Below are 14,410 nucleotides of genomic sequence, written 5' to 3' on the forward strand. Positions count from 1 at the left end.
CCTGATTAGAGGAAAAACTTACCATTTACAAAGAAAAAGAGAGATTTTTCAAGAAAAGCTTTGATGGGAGCTGTGGCTCCTCTTCTCAGTAGTTCAGTCCTGCCTTTTGGTTTCCCAGTCATCCCTTAAACAACCATGTCCTTCAGTTAGGAGCAACAAAAACTTCATCCATTCCTAGACATTGTTTTAGACATGGGCTGGTCCAAGAAGCCTTTTCAGAGGTGCCACATCATGTTCAGTACCACCTCAACTGCACACTTCATCTTGTAACTGTGTGGTGTTGGAGATTGACAAGTGCATCTTTGGCAAAAGAACAGATCTCTACAATAGAAACAAAAATGCAGTCGCCGTACCTTTTTGCTGTTCTTGTCTTTCTAAGGTAAATGTTAGCTCTGTATGACAAGGGAACAAGCAGGTAAGAGAGAAATAAGGAGCGAGTAAGAAAATTATTGTGCAGCCTCATACTTCGGTTGCTAAGCTCTTTCAGACCTCTCAGAATCCACATATCAGATTTTCTTAAATCAGCTGCATCCTGAGGGAATTTTTTTCATCTGTATTTGGACCCCAGCCTCCTAAACTCTTAGATTCCTGCTCCAACCCACCTCTTTTTTTTGAATAGGTGCTGAATACTTCTAAGTAAACAGCTTAACTTTCAGAAGCCCCCAGCTGCTCAGGACAAGCTTGCAGAAGTGTTTAGGGGATCAGTGTTCTGCGAGAACCTGTTGCCTGCCAAATATTCTCTTTTGAGTGTTTGATGGGAGATGATCCCAAGCATGGCAGGGACCAAGCCAGAGAAAGTTCATGCAGATCTCCTCCTATGTTTGAAACAGAGATGCCTTTCGCACTGCAGCAGGAGGTCTTGTGGCAAGCATGAATGCATCCAACTGCACACATAGGGTGGAAGAAGGAGGGGATGTACTCTACTCATGGTTGGAGAATGTTGGTTATCAAAACTTCCTATTGTTGACAGTTTCCAAGGGAAAAGAAGAATACGATTAACCCAAGAAGACATTTTGCTGCTTGATTTTGACTAAAATGACAAATTTGCAGCTCTAAACATTGAAGAAATGACAGGAACTACTTCAAAAAGAGCCCAGCTCATGGTGACTGATCTTTTCTCAGCATGCCTGAGAGCACAAAAAGTGACTTGGACCGGGTGCATTCAGGCTGTCTTCGTACACAGCACCCGCGTACACACCAGTTTGCCCACCTCAAAGACACGCTTTCCCTGCAGCAGTTAAATGGTATGTCACACTACTAAATACCAAAAGCCAAATGGGAACAAGAAGGTTAGGATGAATTCTTCCATATATTAAGTAAGCAGATTTATGCTAACAGAGGATTTGGTGCACTGTAATCAACAGAAACTGAAGATCAGATTTTCAGCCAGAATGCATTTTAACCTATCTAAAGCCCTTCTTTAACACCATAGCTGGAAAAACAAATTGCAGTCCCCAACAGCAAGGTATAAGCAACAGCCCCATGAATATGTAAAGACCTTTCAGATGGTATTTTAAAACAGCGTTCAGTAACCATTATGCCACAGTTAACTGACTTCACCAGGCTTAAAAACAGGAGTCTTTAATTACAGTCATTTATATTTCCAAAAATAGACTATAACATATTTATAAACAATCTGTGCACTTGGTGAGTAAATGACACACGACATGAATCATTTGCTAACAGTTCTTATATAATATTCGAAGTGGGCATGAATGTTTCATGAAGGTGCTTCCACTGCTGAACTTGGTAGGGAACTGAGCTTTCCTCCTTTCCCATACACACTTTCAAAGCAGCCTCATCCATCCATTTTTTCTTCTGCGAAAGCCCTGAAAGACTCAGAATTCCTGGCAGAAAGAAACACCTTTGGATTTGCTGCGCTACCTCCAGCGCTGGACCATTGCGTCTAAGATTTGGAGCACCTGTGCTAGAAGTGCAGAGAGACATGCTTTGTGCCAAGGAATTACCTCTAAAATAGCAAACCTCTTGTGTCTCACGGATGTGGCACCAGTCCCTCACATGCCGCAAGGAGATTCTGCCTTACACATCTGAGATGTTCAATGTGGCATTTCAGAGGTGAGAAAGGCAAAGGATCGGAGATTGGATCTGCAGCCACTCAAAGGGTTTAAAGGTTTGTCCTGGACAGGGAAGCACTGAGATCATGTCCTCGGTGCAAAATCACTAAGATTAGCAGTCCCTTGACTCGTGAGAAAGGATTGGACCAGGCTCCACCAATGCTAGACATGGACAAGCCTCTAAGCAAACCCTAGCTCAGTGTTAACCATGGAGCTCTACGGCCATGCGGACTCGTTGGCCAAGAGCATGGTGATATCCTAAGACCTGAGTTCATTCAGATGACACTGGAGGTGTTCATACACAAGCAGAAATCCTCAGTCTTCTGTCAGGCATTATCATCCTTCTCTATAAATCCTGGCCCAGCTGACTGTGTGGGCTTTGTGAGGTTTCCTGAGGTTAGCCCCAGACTCTGCCCTGACATGTGGTGCAGCACTGTGCGCATCTGTGCACGTCTCTGTTTGTCCTCCTCTTTGACCATGTGTTGTGTTTGGTTAAAGGTGTTTGCATGGCACCGCACACAATGGGGAACACACAACTGTCAAAAAGACATCAGGCACGTTTCTGGAGGATAGGCCCTAGAGAGCAAGTCTGATGAGGAGCGTCTGAGGGAACTGGGGTTGTTTAGCTTGGAGAAGAGGCGGCTCAGGGGAGATCTTATTGCTCTCTACAACCACCTGAAAGGAGGTTGTAGCGAGGTGGGTATTGGTCTCTTTTCCCAAGTAACATAGGATAGGACAAGAGGAAATGGCCCCAGGTTCTGCCAGTGTATGTTTAGGTTGCATATTAGGAAAAACTTCGTCACTGAAAGGGTTATCAAGCATTGGAACAGGCTGCCCAGGGAAGTGGTTGAGTCACCATCCCTGGAGGGATTTAAAAGACAGGTAGACGTGGCACTTAGGGACATGGTTTTGTGGTGGACTTGGCAATGTTAGGTTTACAGTTGGACTTGATGGTCTTAAGGGTCTTTTCCAACCTAAATGATTCTGTGATTCTATGAATAATCATAAAAATGGCCTACATGCTTCCCTAAGCTCAAGGAGTCCCTAAACTGTTAGTTGCCAGAAGCTGTGTCTCTATAACAGGGAAGAATAATTTTTTACGGGTATTTCCAATTGCATTTCTTGTGTCTCACATTCTTTTCCAATGTCCCTGCTCCTGGCCAGTGTCAGAGTAGAGATGAACGTTTGAATTGATCCATATACATATTTTTTCCTTCCAGCCCATGGCCTCTTTAAACCCAAAGCAACAAGTCAGCATATTAAGGGACTGCAGAAGAGGAGAAACCCAAGCTAGCTGCCACCCAGTACGAGAAGGGAGTTGGGGGTATGAACATCCTAAGTTTTGGCAGGACACATTTAGGTATCCTAGTGGCAGAGCAGGGTGTGTGTGTGCATGCATATGTGTGTGACAGAAAGAAAGAAGAATCCCTTTTAGCCACCCCATGTGATGGTGCTGCAGTTGTTCTGAGCAAATGCACGCTGTGACGGCAGAACATCTCACCCGGGGAAAAGGCGGGCAATAAAAGGCTTTTTTGATGTTGCAACACTTTGCCAGCCTCACTCAGCTTTTATGAGGCTTACCTGAACCTCAGGTGGCCACAGTGTTTCACACCAGAGTGGTGAAGTTCTGGTGTTCAGGCGAGATCCCACATTTCAGTCTGATTTTCTTATTCATTGGCAGGACTGACACAATGTGATTTGGTAACTGGCAGTAATGCCAGCATTGCATTTTATCATCCCTTGCTACATTTGTGCAATTTGTAATTCCATTTATTGGAAAGGTCTTCAGTGAAGGGATAGAGAGCAAGGTTATATGCACATGTGTTGCTCAAATCCATCTCTCTTGTTAAATCAGTTATCGGCGCACCTGCCCAAAGCTGGTGTCTTGGCATAAGCAGGGATTTATGTCCCTTTTCTGAGCTTCGATAGGTGCAGCAATATGTAAAGTGTAAATAGGAATAGATCAGTGAGGGAATGCAGTGCTTTCCAACCTGTATTTTGGCAATCTGCCTACAAAACTAAGATGTTTTCTTTTGCTATTGGTGAGTAAAATGAAATGAGTTTGCTGGTTTTCAGGCAACTCTTGTCGATTTTTAATGAAACACACAGAGATACATGGAGGCTCTGACTGCACTTCACCTCTGTGATCCTCATGCCAGATTAAGGCAGAAGCAGGACTGGTAACAAAATTTGCAAAGTAAAAATTGAAGTAAATCTCCAAACGAAAAAGACTGAAGTCCATTTCTGAGATGGTTCCCCATTATTTCTAGCTACTAGAGACTTAATGTGTTGTACATCCTTCCTATTACTGTCCACCCAGTGTCATCAACATCTCTCCTTTCCTACCAGACATTTGCAGTCACATTTGATAAAGATGCATTTAAATTCCTGCTTTTTTTTTTTTTTTTCTGCTGTAAAAGTCAGCAGAGTAAAAAATGCCCAAATAAGGGCTGTAGCTGTGGACTACCACAGTGCTCATGATTTTGCTTGTCTGAAATCACCTCCCAAGAATGAATAGTAGGGCAAAATAGGCGGGGAATGATGGAGGCAATAGGAGAGCAGGGGAAGTGGTGGGGTACAGTGGGGACTAGGGGACATGGCAGAGAACTGGAGGCACTCATGTCATGGAGAACAGAGGTGGGGAGCTGGAATTAATGTGGTGGAGTAAGGACACAGAACACAGGAAATTAGGCTCCATAATTTCCACTCCTTATGGAAGAGTCTGTTTCTCCTTCACCTGAGATATCATATTTTCTTATAAAAAATACTAGATTGGGTTAAAAAAAACATGCAGCAAAATGAGTTCATGCTTTTAGTGACATTCCTAGGGAAAAGCTGATGAAACACCCCAGGGAAACATCATGAAAAAGACTACTTCGATTCACTGATTTTTCATTGAAAAGCTAACTCTTTTTTGAAAGAAAGGAGCTATTCTTTCTGCAGTGAGGGGAAAATTAAAAGCACCTATGCAAGTGCTGGGTGGAGAGCTCGTTGGCAGGGGCACACGGCAGCGTGCTGCCCGGCGGGACTGCAGGTCCTGTGCTGTGCAAGCTGCATGGGGCCATTTTCTGGCAGCTCAGCACCTCCCAAAAACTTCTGTAAGGAAGTGACAGGCAGCTGCAACAGCTTCATCACAGGTCTGAGGCAAGGACCATTTTTACTCTTTTTGTGCTTGTACAGCACCTAGCACATAGGGAGCCTAGCTGTAATGAGGGCTCTAATGTGAGATGATATAATAAAGACATAATCGTACTTCTAGAAACTTTCTGCTTTTGTCTGTTAGGCTTCAAATTCCCTAGACTCTGGTGGATGTTCACCTCACTGAACTTTCCAGCCAGGTAGGATAACGTTTCTTTGTGTGGACAGCGGTGAATATTTATGTGAACAATCCTTTGTTAGGTGAGTGGCTTTATTGATACATGACAGCTTGGACAGCAGGGGTTATTTGAGTCATCCTGTTCTGCTTTTGCCATTTTAATTTCCCTACAAGCCCCAAGGGCCAAATGAGAGCATGAATGAATAAGTAAGGAGATGCCCATTTGCAATATGTCCACAATTGTCTTCCTCAGAGCCTTCCCCATCTATAGCCAAGTGTCCCAAAATTACACCAGGCAAATACCACAGACATCTATTCTTTCTTCACTTTCATTAAAACATGCTGTTCATAGCAGCAATAAAGCGTATCGGTTTTAAATGGACCTAGATTTGTATTTTATATAGGCTGCTCGGTTGTTGTTGTTGTAATAATAAATGACATGGAGACAATTTCAGATTGTTCTGACAAAAATCAGGACTCCTAAGGGGAGTCTGCCTCATGCACATGAAGTTGTAGCTCTGAGCAACCAGCTAGGAAGATGCAATTAATTTCCCCCTTGTGAGTAAAGCCATTATATAAAATACCACAGTTGCCTTGAGGGCCAAACTGAAGGCACTGAATTATGTATTATCAAAACTGACTTTACAATGATGTCTTCATGGGCACTTCTGTGGCTTGTGAATGGAAAGGGAATGGCAGTCAGCTGCAAGGATCTTATTTGCCTCTTGCTCGCTGTAAACAATACACTGCTAATGTTATACCTTAATGAGATGGAGTGACATTGCTCTTTCCCTTGAGGTAGTGGCACAGAAAGGAGAGGAAATCCTGGGAACTCTGCTTAATTATGTTGTGTGTATTAATAGGTCAGCCCATGTCCACTGGTCTTTGCTCAAGACACAGAGAGTTAGAGGTTTTCCAGCCCGTTTCTCTCCTGTTTGAACATGACTCCTGCAAGATCTAAGCTGAGCTGCTACTTCCAACCTACTGGAGTAATTTTATGTCTGGGATGAAGGTCTGAAGCCTCAACATCCACTTTGGGTACCTGCTGCTCTGGGACATAACACACCATGGACAGAAAGCCTCCCAGTGAAAACTGTGTGGAATTTCATGAAAGGACTCAGCATTTCACTTCCATCACCACTGCACTGGCAAGTAATGTTGAGGTTTTCCTTGTATCCCATGGGGAAAGGGAGGGAAGAACAGGGGGATTAAGATCAAATCAATACACTTGTCAGCCAGCAAAGAGGTTATCTGATGAGCCACACAGCAGGCGTAAAGTCCAGCAGGTCAACTCAGATCAAAAGGGAGTTATTAAGGAGTATTTTCAGCTGAGCATTCACAAGATGCATTTCTACACAGAAAAATCCTTTACATTTCACAATTTCAAGCCAGTGAACCAACACCCTGTATGTGCTATTTATCCTTAGCAAGCAGACACAAGGTAAGAAACAAAAAATTGCAATGCCTGGAGCAAAATTGGATGGTTGCTCAGTGATAAGGGGGAAGTGGGTTTCATTTTTCATGAGTGTGTTCCCCTCTTGCTGGCTTCTGATCTCAGTCATCACACTGATGCTGTAAGGCAGGTATTCACATTAAAAGCAGCAACTGCTTAATTAAACTTTAGGTACTCTGAACTATTCAAAGAGACATAAAAAAGGGAAAAAATACATATTTCTTTTGGTAAATGATTGCCACACACTCTCTTGTGGCTCAGGATTCATCAGCAATCCAGTGAGACAGGACACGTTTTGCTCATCTTACAAAAGATAAAAAATAAATCAAGATTGCTTCTTTCCCTTCAGTCTCACATTGTGGCAAACTAAAAGCCTCCAGACAGCAAGAAAGGGAGCGAATGTCCACTCCAGGAGAGGGAGCATCCCACAGGACAGACTGCTTCGGTGGGAGAATTGAAGCTTTCTTGGTCTGACTCTGAACAAACATGAGACCTTTCCAAGCTGGAAGTCGCGCTGAGAATCTCCCCCAAGAAAGCCTATGATTATTTAAAACATGTAGAACTACCTGCTAAAAGCAGTGATTATTCTTTAACAGAGGGGAAAAAAAACCCAAAACTTTTCAGACAAATAATTCCTGACTAGGGAGATGTGGGACACTGAGGGCCGACCAAACAGCTCATGGAGGCTGGTGCCCCCCCAGCGCCCCCCCTCTTGCATATGGAGCAGTGCAAATACAGAAAAAAAATCTGATTATTCAACTCTCCCTGAGGGATTCCCACTTTATTGTCTTATTCAGATTGCCTGGGCCATTTGCCAACTTTCCTCTGTGCTGCGAAGGCAAACCCAGAGCTTAATGGCCTTTATTCTGGTCCTGAGATGTTCTTGGGAGCTCATGAAATCCCAGGCGGCAAAGCAACCTCACAGAGAGGAGGATGACTGTGTGTGTTGTGCACACGCGTGTTAGGGAGAGGTGTGACCCAGTGGGTTCCCTGACCCCGTTGGGCACCTCCACATTGCGAGCAAGAGCGTGCTATCTGGGTTAGAAAGCAATGTTCCTGCTCCTGCTTCATTAACCAGGCTGGGAAAATATAGACCCTTACCAAAAACCTTTTAAACTCATCAGAACAACAGATGAACAATGCAGAGCAATAAACACTTTAAATAGCTTTATCTAAGTCTTTTGGATAAAATGTCAGCTGGAAATTTCTATCTAGGACCAAAAGGATTTATTAGAGCCACAGAGATGTGTTGTCCTGACTGTGGTTAAGCTAAAACAGATGTCACTGGTCTCCAGAACACATTTTCCGAGCTCAGCCTTGTGCTTAGTGCCCCTTGAGATCTGCTCACACAACTGTTGGGCCATTCTCTCTTTCTCCTTTGTCTACTGAAATAGTAGAAGTCCGCTTTTACTTTTTAAATAAGAGGTTTTGTTCCTAACCTTGGGCAAAGGGTAACAGTCACAGAAATGTTGGCTGGAAGGAAGATCTGGAAGTCTCTAGTGCCGTCTCATTGCTGAAGCAGGACTATCACCAACACTAGCACGTGACCCGTGCCTTTGTCTAGCCAACAAAAGTCCGCCTTGGATGGAGGCTCCACCACCTCTCCGGGTGTCCTGCTTGGCAGCACCAGGTTGAGGAGTGTTTACTCACATAGTTATGTTGGCAGATTCAAGCTTAGCAATGACTTAGGGCAATGTGAAAAGGAGGTTATTCCTCCCCTTAAATCTTATGTATACACTTACTAGTCCTGCTGAAACCAGGGTAAGCTCTTAGCAGAGCAACAGCCTCTGTCTTATGTCTGCACAGTGCCTTACCCTGGAGTATTTAAGGTCCCTTTAGGCATCTGTATTAAAAGGGTTGTCTGTCGTGACAGTCCATTCTCAGCCCAGGATCCATTCACAGACAGTTCAGCTGCTCCTCTATTGGGAAGAAGAAAAGGAAAAAAGAAAACAACCTCATTTGTTTTTGACAAGGCAAACGTGTAGTACGTGTGCTCAGGTGAAGCGGCTGCCTGTTTACCAAATCAAAGGTAATTGAAAGGGTAACCAGCCGTTTCTCTAGGTTCTAGGAGTGTCCTTTAGCCAGATTGGAGGATTTCATTAAACCCTTCAAGTTAGGGGCTTTCTTTCATCTCCAGTAGCCCACATGCCCTTTTGAACAGTGGGGAATCAGAGCACAATGCAAGCCCTAGCTCTCCTTACTGTGGGATGGATCTTGTTCCCAACACAAGAACGTGGTGGTCTGAAACACAGGAATCTCCTCTTCTTTTTTCTGAAAATACAGAGTAATTTAAAACCTGAATAGGCCTTTGAGGCCTTTATGTGATCCACACACTAGACAGAAAAGTTTCATATCATACAAGAAGTTTGACTGAAATCACAGCCTTTTGTGTGAGCACATCCATCTCCAGCAGATTGTGACTTGATTCTGCAGGATGCTGAGCATGACCGAGAAGATGGCTAGTACCCCGTGGGGTTGGTTTGGTGTGTAGATTATCACTGGGCAACAGCTGAGTCAGAATTGATGGAAAGATGTGAGATCCCAAGATTTACAACTACTTTCTTGACAAATTCTTACAGAAACCTTGCAGTCCTTAAACCCTGTCTTGCTGCCATGTAAAGGGAGCAGCAGCATGAAACCAAGCCCTTTGAGCCAAAGGTCTGGGAAACAAAAGTACCCGTGTTTTTGTACTCTAGATGTGAGCTTCATCTCACCTAATGCTGACTGTCTAAAAGCTAGACATTGATACGCACACGACTCTTGACTCTCTTTGTAGTTATCTATAGGGTGTGAGTCATTTCATCCTAATTGTAGATGTTTAGACAGATTGCATGAATCACATTTATATAGTATTTTCCTCTCTCCCTTGACAGTGTAGCTTAGACAACTAACTCAGATGGGGTTGTCAACATTGTGACGGCTTAAAGACATGGAAGACAAATCCCACACTTCTGTTCCTTCCTTCAGCTCACAAAGTGCTGGAGTGTGGTCTGCAGGTGGAATCTGAATGCTGAAAAGAGACTTTGATTGACTTCACTGAAATGTCACTGTAGCACCCTCTGAACCTTTAACCCTACTAATGTGAAATATCTGTATCAGTCATCTTAAACTGCTGAGGTCACCAAAACTGGATTCATTTAGTTATTGACTAATAACTAAAACCGCACCAAAAGTTAGCCCTACTAGTTGTTGAAGTTTCCTGTTTATTAACCATTCTTATTGTATTTTATGCTGGAAATATACCAAACTACAGCGGGAAAAAAAGTGAATTTAGGATGCATAAAGGTTGTTAGCATGATACATTTCTCTCTGGATGACTGTTCATCGATCTTAACCTTCTTGGATTCGCTTTAGTTCGTCTTAGCATCTTTCCTCTTAAACAAAAGGCCGTATTCTGATTTCCTTTTTTGTCTTTCATGTCCCTTTACTCCTAAATCTGTTGACTTCAATGAGATTACCCTAAGAGTGACGTACTATGGGAGGGGAAGAGGCAGTCTGCTGAGAGTGACTAATTTGGATTTTTATCTCCTTTCCTGAAGCTTCATTTTCATCTTTTCTATTTATTCCATTATTCATGTCTCAGTCTCTAGCTGCTTCGAAGACTGCATTGTAGTTCCTGTCACAGAGATGTATCTTTTGAACGCAATGGTGTCCTTTCTGGGAGATGCCGAACTGCCCTTTAGAGTTCTGCTGTTCTTTGGTGATTTGCTGAATACAACCTCCTTTTGTTCTTTTCTTCCAGCGTGTGATCACTTCACAGCTGCTCAGTTTCTGAATGTGTTAGCCTTTCCTGCACACATCCCGCTCTACAGATGTGGTGTCCTTGCATTTTTAGAAGCTGCTGTGGGTGCATGGGCTGACTTTTGTTCTTGTTCAAAATTGCCTCAGTGGCTACTCAGAGTTGCCCACATTGCAAACACTGTTAGAGGGTGCTGTATTATCACCAGCTCCTTATCTGACAACTAGTTGAATTCCTGAGATGTAAAACGATGGTCCTTTTCTATTCAGAGGTAAGAGTACTCAGCCCCTTTGGGAGGTCCATTCTACAGTTCCATAGTACCCTCTTTTTGAATCAGTAATAAATTTATTTACTTAGTCCAAACAAGAGTTTGCCATTCCTTTTTAGGTTTATCCAGACCACTGTTATTAGAGCAACTTCCATTGGTCCTTATGGTCTGAACTGACTAACTTTTGAAGTGTATTTTGTTCTGGTGAGCTGGACCAAGCCCATACCAAGCAAAAAAACCCCAAACCAAAACCAACCAAACAAAAAGCCCAAAAAACCAGCTCTCAAGAGACTGGAACAGCTTAGGTGTGTGAAGCTGTTAAGATGACTACTGGCTATGCCTTCTGGGGTTTTATTAACCTTGCAGAGAGGGACATGACTGAACCAGATGGGTTTGGAGAAGAGACTGGGCTTATCCAGAGACACTGGCATTTTCTCAAATATTCAGTGTTGGTTCCCTGGAAATCCCATTCCTGGTGTGTGTATAAAGCAGTGTCTTACAGTGGCGTTGTCCAGGTCCTTTACACTGTGCTGTAAAGGGCAGGGAAGAGATAATGGTGCTGATTAGAAAGGCAAAGTGATTGTTCCGGGAAAAAAAAATCAAATTTTATTTTAATTATTAGAGTTTGAAGCTCATGATTTTTAGTCTGACTGTGACTGCATCTGATTCATGTAATTTCTTTAGACTTTATTGGTTTTGTCTTATTTATCCAGTGCACCATCTGTTGTTTTACAGTTCTCTGGTTCCTTTTTTTGCCCAGGGTGCAGTTATGTGAATTTTGTAAACACCAGAAAGCAGTACACCTGGGGGAGATGTCAAGAGGCCACCAAGTCCATGCAGTTTTCTAAAGGCAATATTGGCTGCACCTAGGTCATATGGTTGTGTGACATGTTTCATTCTTCTAGAAGCCTGTTTCCTCACTTTCTTTACAAAATCAATTTTATCCTGGACAAATACGAACTATTCTGTCTGGATTGGAAAGATATTGGTCTCAGTTCAAGGCAGGAAGCTGGAAAATGGCAACACTGAAAGAGATCTCTGAAAAAGATACTGTAAGACAGCAAATCAAAGTCTGTGAAGTGATAAAGCAACAAGTCAGTTATTGTCATTTTCAGCTGTAATCTGAAGTGTCCCAGTAATGAGATGATTATTGGTCATTTCAGTTGGAGAGCTGGAAATCAGGCCACTTACTTCAATGGATACAAAATTACAATTAAGATACAGGCATGAACAGCATATTTGAATATCCAGGTTTGACAAATTTGAGCTTGATGAATTAAATGGTGCCAATACTCAGCTGATATAAACAATCTCAGTCCAACGGACTTCAGAAGAGATTATTGGTTGATAGCAGCTCAAGATTCCTCCCAGCATTTTTCATTTAGGCAATAGCCAGGCATTGGTTGGTAACACTCTGCTAATTATGTCAGATAAGGAACAAGTCAATGTATTACCAGAAAACGCTCAGCTTGCTGTCCATATAGATATTCCCATGAGGAAATAGAAGACATAGGAAATGAGGACATCATCTGACAAAGTGGAGTGAAGGAGGAGAGAGAAAAAAGACAAAGGAAGTAGAAATAAGAAATAGAGCAGTTAGTGCGCTGTAAGTGGCACATTCCCTCTTGGTTCAGTCAAAGAAGGCATCGGTCAAAGTTAAAGCCAAAAAGCAACAGAGAAAACAGGAGAAACACAAAATGAAGCAGCCAGATCAATGTGCTGGATCTCATCACCACCAACCTCCCCACTTTTCCATTCCACTAAGAAAGCTTAAAAGAAATAATAATTTAAAAAATCCACTACAAGAAAATCACCTAACTGCTGCTCTTTAGAGCTTGTAATTTTTTGTGCAGTTGCAAACCTAACTGATCTGTAATTGAAATCTTCTTGTGGTTTCTTCTGCATGTTTCCAAGGTAATGATCTCTCATTACAACAGCAAAGTTTATATCACAGATGTTGGTCTTGACCTTGACATCACTGACAATGCATCTTAAAACTCCCATTGATTTCAGTTAATCAATATAAAATTTGTTATATGCTTGACGTTAAATATGTGTTAGGGACTTTGCTGGATCATGGAGTCACAGGCCTGGAGAGGCACTCAGAGGTCTTCTGGTCCATCTTGTGCCCCAAGTCTGGATGAGCTTCACCTACTTCCTTCCTGATATGTGGAGAGTTGAAATGGGAAAGGGGAAAATATGACTTTGAAGGATATGAAAAAGGATTTAAAACAAACTATATCAGTTTCAGCCAAGTCTTTCTTTGGTTTGTTGATCAACAGACAGTCCCTTACCAGTGTGTATTGCTATGCCTCTGCCAGAGAGCAAGATATAAGCAGTGGGGTCTTATCACTTTGAACTCCCCTCTACGTCTTTTTCATCTCAGATTTCAAAACTTGTGAGGTTGCACCATGCTCTTTTTTGACAACTCAGCAACTGTTAATGTCTTTGGAAAAGAGCCTGAAAACAGGCACTCTTACCTTTGACAGCAATGCGCAGTAATAGTAACACCCTCTCCTGAGCCTGCTGCTAACACAGAAACTCTTTGAAAGCCAGTAAACATGCATTCTGCTCTAACCCTTGTCATCTCCATCCTTCACAGCCTCTGGCTGGAGGCCCCCTCCCTCCCGTATCTGTCTGACACACATTTTGCACAGGGAGCAGAAGTTGATGGTTTAGGCACAGAACAGAGAAGAAATAACAGCTCTTCTTTGTTTAGCGTGCAGAAAACTCCTGATTGAATTGTCCTCTATGTGGTATCACTTCACCCCATGGGACTGAAAAACCTTGTATCCAGGGAAACTGTTTTCCCTTCCTAAGATTTCACAATCTGGTGTGAGCAATTCCAACACTTGGGATTCACTGAATAATTACACACCTCTGGAATGAGCTTGTTCAGTGCTGTAGCATTTGTTGGCCTTGGTAAGGCCGCATCTCATGGTTGCATGAGAAGAAAGAAACTGGGTTTGCCAGTCAGAAGGTTTGCTGGAAGATGTAACAGAATCACAGAATCACAGAATCGCTACGGTTGGAAATTACCTATAAGATCATCAAGTCCAACCATCAACCCAACACCACCATGCCCATTAAACCATGTCCCACAATGCCTCGTCCACACATTCCTTGAACACCTCCAGTGATGGTGGCTCCACCACCTCCCTGGACAGCTTATTCCAGTGTTTCACCACTCTCTCAGTAAAGAATTTTTTCCTAATATCCAGACTAAACCTCCCCTGGCACAACTTGAGGCCATTTCCTCTTGTCCTGTCACTTGTCACTTGGGAGAAGAGACCGACTCCCACCTCTCTACAACCCCCTTTCAGGTAGTTGTAGAGAGCGATGAGGTCTCCCCTCAGCCTCCTCTTCTCCAGACTGAACAACCCCAGCTCCCTCAGCCGCTCCTCATCAGACTTGTGCTCCAGACCCCTCACCAGCTTTGTCGCCCTTCTCTGGACACGCTCCAGCACCTCAATGTCCTTCTTGGAGTGAGGGGCCCAAAACTGAACACAGTATTCGAGGTGTGGCCTCACCAGTGCCGAGTACAGGGGCACGATCACCT

The sequence above is a fragment of the Gavia stellata genome, chromosome 4, assembly GCF_030936135.1.
Source record: "Gavia stellata isolate bGavSte3 chromosome 4, bGavSte3.hap2, whole genome shotgun sequence".
NCBI lineage: Eukaryota > Metazoa > Chordata > Aves > Gaviiformes > Gaviidae > Gavia > Gavia stellata.